Here is a 6054-nt window from a genome sequence, read left to right as displayed (position 1 = left end):
CTACTCTAAAACATGGGTCTGAAACAAATTTCACAGCAGCTGAAATCTGTACATAATCGCTAACACGTTTACTTTAGAGACTCAGAAGTGCCCATGTTTGTTGTTTTTATATCATATCTTTATTTACATCAAAGCTAACCATATCTGCACCTCAAGGAAAGAGTCCAGCTAATTTAAGTGTCATGACATTGTGAGTCATAAGCACTGGCTCTGTTGTGACTACCCTCCTGGACTGAGACTGGGAATTTACCCAAGACAATACTGTGTTTGCAAATCCTTAGAGATTAGCTGTTTTCAAACATGGTGCATTATTATAATTATTTGAACAAATGTAATAATAAGCAGTAAAAAAAAATTGAAGTGTTAGTACAAGAAAGATTCTTGCTCGAGAAGAGTTTCAAACTAGAGCGGGCTGGTATAATAACCTAATAAAATAACCAAATGACAATAAAACCAGCACAAATTGGATAACATTTTAACAGTTAAAGCAGTCTACAGATGAGAATACCAAGCATTCAGGTGAACTCAGTGGGTGGAGTATACTTTCCAGGTTTGCGGTGAATAAGTGCAATTTACATAAATTACATGGCAAATCCGAGAATTAACAACATACTAACTGCCATAAAGCATGAGAGAACAGGCGCCTCACTGAATGCAACATGTATCTTATGTTTCGTTTAAAGGAACAAAGGAAAAACAGAATTATCAATAAAGATACAAGGATATCTACCAAAGGACTTTAAAACTACACGTATCAGAGGCTTGTTAAGAACGTCCCATACAGACATCTCAAGTTAAGCGTTGTACTCTAAGGTGAATACCCTTCTCAAAACGCGTACTAGGAAAATTATTTGCATACCACTAGTATAGTAAAATACGTCAAAAAAGGTGCGTGTCCCTAATCTGCACAGCTCTCATCTCGTGATAAGGCGTACTTTATGATATGTTACTGTACCTCAAGATAAAGTATATCTTCCTTAGGAAATGTTTGCCGCCGTATAAAGGTGTAGGGTTCACTGACTACAATATCGCATTAAGTCAGGAAGTGTGGGAAATTAGGAGGGGCTATATGAGGCAATATTTTTGTAGAATACAAAAACCACTGACTTTACGATCTAAAACCATTCTCCAATTTCGAGTTTGTTAAAACTCTTAAAATACACTTACTGGATTGCAGAATGAAACGGACGTTGGAAGACCAGTGGTGAAATTAGGTTGCTAAAAAAATCGAATTCAACAGTATACAGAAATGTCAAAATAGCTTGAGCTTGACTTAAATCTTAAAATAAGAAAGGAAACCTGACAATGAAAGCTTTCTGCTTGTGTGAGAGTGCCCTGTGAGTGGATTACACACTTTCTCAGAGCCTGTAGGAGTTCTGTTTTAATGGTTCTGTCAGTCTTTATGAACAATATGCACTGCATGATGTCTGTCTAAGTGTTGTGCTGAGGGGCAAAGGTGGATCACAAAGATCACCTACCAGTCTTGGGATTCCAGATGATCAGAAAAAAATAATTGTCTTTATTTTATTTCAGTTCTGAGCTGAAAGAGAAACACAAAGTCCTGCAGCATCAGTTTAACTTGTCAACATTTCTGTGTGACTCTTTGAGGCTTTTGCAGGCTCTGCTGAAGAGGGTTATAAATCTGTCCAAATTAAAAACTCAGTATTAAAAATACACTAACAGATGGTTCTGTTGTGCCTGGTAGTCAAATTCCATATGTTTGTTTGTACTGCATGTTGGCAGTGTGGGGTATTACAAGTACTTGTCTATGTGCATGGGTGATGTGTTCCTGAAACATGCTATCTAATTCAAAAAAGGCATACATTAAAAACTAGTTCTCCACAGGAATGCATATAAATGAATGAATTGCCAAATACATACAATTATAAATATGCATATGTTTATTTCATGTCAGAAGTTTATACTGTATAGTTGTACTAAAAGTAATTATAATCCAAACGCTTGTGTTTATATCAGTTTCTAGTAATAACAGTCTAGGAAGACTGTTGTAAGAGGTGAACAGTATGAACAGTAAGGAAGAAGTGATTTATGTGCCCATAGACACATCTGGACTGCACAGCTACCTTCGGTGAGCCTTTTAGTAAATGCCTTTTATTTTAAATACCCGTCCCTATTCTAACTGCTTTATCAGATACATTGTCATGGGGGAGCCAGAGCCTAGGCTTTTATTGATTGTGTTGTGAATATTATACAACACAAACACAAGGTACAGACTACAACAATTAAGATAGTTCGTGGATTTATTCAGAACGTGTGGGTTGAACAGGGACTGGAAGGACACTCAGACACAGACTGTCCAGCTGTCTGTCAACCCAAGAGACGCACGCTATTCCTACCAGCATGAACACTGGGCATGAGTGTATGTCACCTCAGACGCTCACTCAAGTTCCTGTTGCTGGTGCAGCCCAGTGAGAACTAATTCTAGTTAAGGTGGGAGCTAATTAGTTTTAATTAGGAATCGCTATACATTTTTAAAGGCGTATTAAACCAAAAAAAAATCTAATTCAGATCGTGCTTATCAGGAAGCTGCCTGTGTCGTAGCGTTCCGGTTTCCCGGTGATGGACTGCTGGGGCTATTCCTTTAACGAAAACCCCGTGCTCACGTCTCCCCCACCTCTCCGCCTCTGTAAGGAGGGGAAGAAGACATCTTAGGTCCTTCTTCACCACGTCACCGCTCTCCCTCAGCCCCTCTCTGCGAATCGCACCTGCCCGTTAATCATCAAGCGCAATAAAACGCAGTGAACTTGCAGTCCCGCTGACCTGCCTCTCCCTTATCCTCCTGCCCACACCTTTTATCAGGGAACAGGGGACGAGGGCTACGCTGGTGTCGAGGGAGTGGGATTCTCATCTCCTCTGAACAGAAACGCACGCGTGTGTGGGAGGAAAGGTTAAAGAAGCAGTCCCGGCCGTCCACCAGCAGGGGGCAGAATTGCACACCGCTCCCCTCGTCCTTCCTCCCCCTCTGGGGCACACTCAGAGCCCCCCGGGTGGGCTAGTGGTCTCCTCTGGCACCGAGGCCCGGAGGTGGGACGGCAAAGGGCGGCGACCACAGCCGGGAGGCTGGAGCAGAGGTCGCAGGGACAGCGGTCGTCCTCAAGGGGGCGGGCCGGGCGCTGGGAGAGCGGAGTACGGCAAGACAGCCGTGTGGGGACAGGGGCGGGCACGGAGGGTACCCTATCCACTCCGAGTCGATTCCGGGGGGGGCAGCGACCTCTGGTCCACTTCGGTCCCTGTCCCGGTCCCTGTCTGTACAGCGATTCACCGTTTCGAGAGGGAGAAAATGCCCCCCCTTCACAAGTCTGCGTTCTCGTGGTCACTAAGCGCCTTTAGTGGTTACTCTAATTGATCAATTTGATCTCACCAAATGGAGGGTGCTCCCCCTGCCAGCGGGGGGAAATAGAGACAGAGGTGCACTTCCTACTGCGCTGTGACAGATACTCTGGGATTAGAGAAACACTCTTCCCTAAATTCAGAAATCTAATCCCACCTGTGTCCTCTGGTTTGATATTTCGTTGTTCATTTGGCTCTGACATTGCCTTTGGAGGATTTGGAAAACTCGCGTCTGGTCCCCTCACTGTCTTCTCTGTCCGGGACTCCAGACACTGTGGAATCGGCAGGAAATATGAGTTGCGTTTGTGTGAGGAGACTCGTTCATCTCTAGGAGAAACGTACGGAGAACCTCGAGAGGCAATGGGGCTGAGCTCCACTTCACACCCACGCTTCTGTTAACTCCCCACTATTTGTAAATTACACACTAACTAAAGGGGGGAAAAAGATTTTCCAGAAGCCTCTTGCTCCTGCATCCTGAACGGGGGTTTTAATTGGCGATTAACGTGTGGGTTTAAGTTTAAAATGTAATCCAGGCCTTAGTAATATCCCATCCCTGATGCTCGATGGCCTTGGAACTGCGGACTCTGGACAACAGAGCAAAGAGGCAGAAACTGGCTTTACACGTGTCCCCCAAAGATACGGGAAAATTCACATTTTCGTTCATGCGCAGAAGGGACAAATTTAACATAAATTTCTTGCTCTGACTGTTGTCTTGGAAAAACAAACAGTTACTTCCAAATCCTCGCCCTTGCCTGTGCTTAGTGAGCAACGTGATGTTAGTAGAATTTAAATTAACATATAGAACGGGATGCACTTAAGTGCATTAAGATTAGTACAAGTACCTAGGATAACCAGAAGATGGCAGCCGAATCACAAGTAAGTGCATGGTTTTTACCAATCGGACTCCTGCCCAGCATCACCAGTGAAAAATCCCCATAGAACAGTCTCATTAGCCTCACAGGGGTCATACAATAGCTACATGTTCAGGTGAGTTCACAATTCTGCACCACAAACACTTAAAAAACACGGCAAACTGTGTAAGCGCGCACTTTTCAAATCTGAAATGGCTGCATGGGTTCAGCAATCAGACGTCTCAACAAAAGAGGCGTTCGTGCGTATTAATATGGGGACTGAAGTCTGTTCTTTTAAAATTACTTTTCTGAATGATGGACAGTCATCATTGGTGGGTTTCCAATGTGAGCTGTGTAATAATCTTGATTATTATTATTTTATCTCCCTTTAATTTCCTAAAGAATAATAAACAAGACAGTTAAATATAAAATTATATGTTAGAATTATAAATGCTGTTAACTTCGAAAATCGGTATGAATCCACAAACATTCATGTTCCTGGACTGCGAGGTATTCTGTGGGTAGGTTTTGAACAAGGAGAGGAGATGATAACTAAGATTAAGAAATAAGGACAGGATTAAAGAGGATAAATAATATGAAACCGATTACTTCAGGAGTCATACCAGATTTGGGAAGAGTTCATGCCAAACAGAGGATTAAAAAAATTAAAATGTTAAAAAAAAGATATGATATTCATAAAACACTGTCAGAATGAATGGAGATTAACAGTCACCAATTTTCATTCCTTCTAAAGTAAGAGACAACATTAAAGACATTTCCATTTTAAACTAATGATATGAACGACAGCATAACAAAGAATCTGGCAAAGCAATATGTAACTATGTTTTTAAGTCGTTTTTACTTGTAACATAACACTGTATCCCACATTTATCAAGTATTGTATGACATTGTTTTAGTACACTGACCGCATTTAGAATATTTTGATCAGCTCTGGTCTCCAGGATACAGATAAAGATACTGGTGCATTGCAATCAGATCACTGGAGAGTAACCAGGTACTGTACATGGTCCATGCGCTCAAAGGACTGTCCCACACCGGTAAGACGAAAGAACGGAAACTTTTCCAGCTCAGGATCTAGCTACTGAGTCCTGATGTTGGATCTGATACCCTTACTTCTCTCAAGAATAGGCGTGCTGAGATCCTCTGATCAATTAACACCTGAACGCCAAATGTTCCAGTTGGTCCAAAAGACTCTCTCTCTTTTCCAGACTTTTACATTCTCACGTACGACAGGGCGAATCCCGTTATCAACTGCTTCACACTGCTGGAACAGTGGATTGCAGCTTTACATCTTTAAGGCAACTCCACGCTAAATACTTAGAGTGAATACCTTTGTAAATAAAGGTGATGGTTCATGAATGCGGGAACAGCATTTATTTGAAAGTTTTCTTACTGATTCATAAAGGTTTACAAAAACAACATGTTCAGCTACAGAAAGACAGTTTATTGGCACTTGGAAAATGTACTTTACGCAGACTGTGATACTGTGATACTTGGATACTAATTATTTGCACTATTAAGTAGTTTAGAAGTTTTTTTTTAAATAAAATACCAACAAACTCTCCAGTATAGCTCCCAGGGACCATCGTAATAATAAACAATCACAATTATTTTTTTCCCCCGTTTCTCCTAATATCAGTGCGTCCCCTAGCTTAAATCTATTGATACCTTAGGCAGGGCATGAGCCCTCCCGCTCCACGGATACGCGATACGATGCGTAAAGACCAAAACAGAGCTTTCAAGAAGGCGGAGGCGATATGTGCAATTTGTTCAGACGAGGTGACCGTGCAGCCTCGCTTGTTCAAGGTCAGCGCTGCTTCTGAAGGCAGCA

The sequence above is a fragment of the Atractosteus spatula genome, chromosome 4, assembly GCF_055471065.1.
Source record: "Atractosteus spatula isolate fAtrSpa1 chromosome 4, fAtrSpa1.hap1, whole genome shotgun sequence".
Classification (NCBI taxonomy): domain Eukaryota; kingdom Metazoa; phylum Chordata; class Actinopteri; order Semionotiformes; family Lepisosteidae; genus Atractosteus; species Atractosteus spatula.
The sequence above is the reverse complement of the archived record's forward strand: the minus strand, read 5'-3'. Positions refer to the sequence as shown.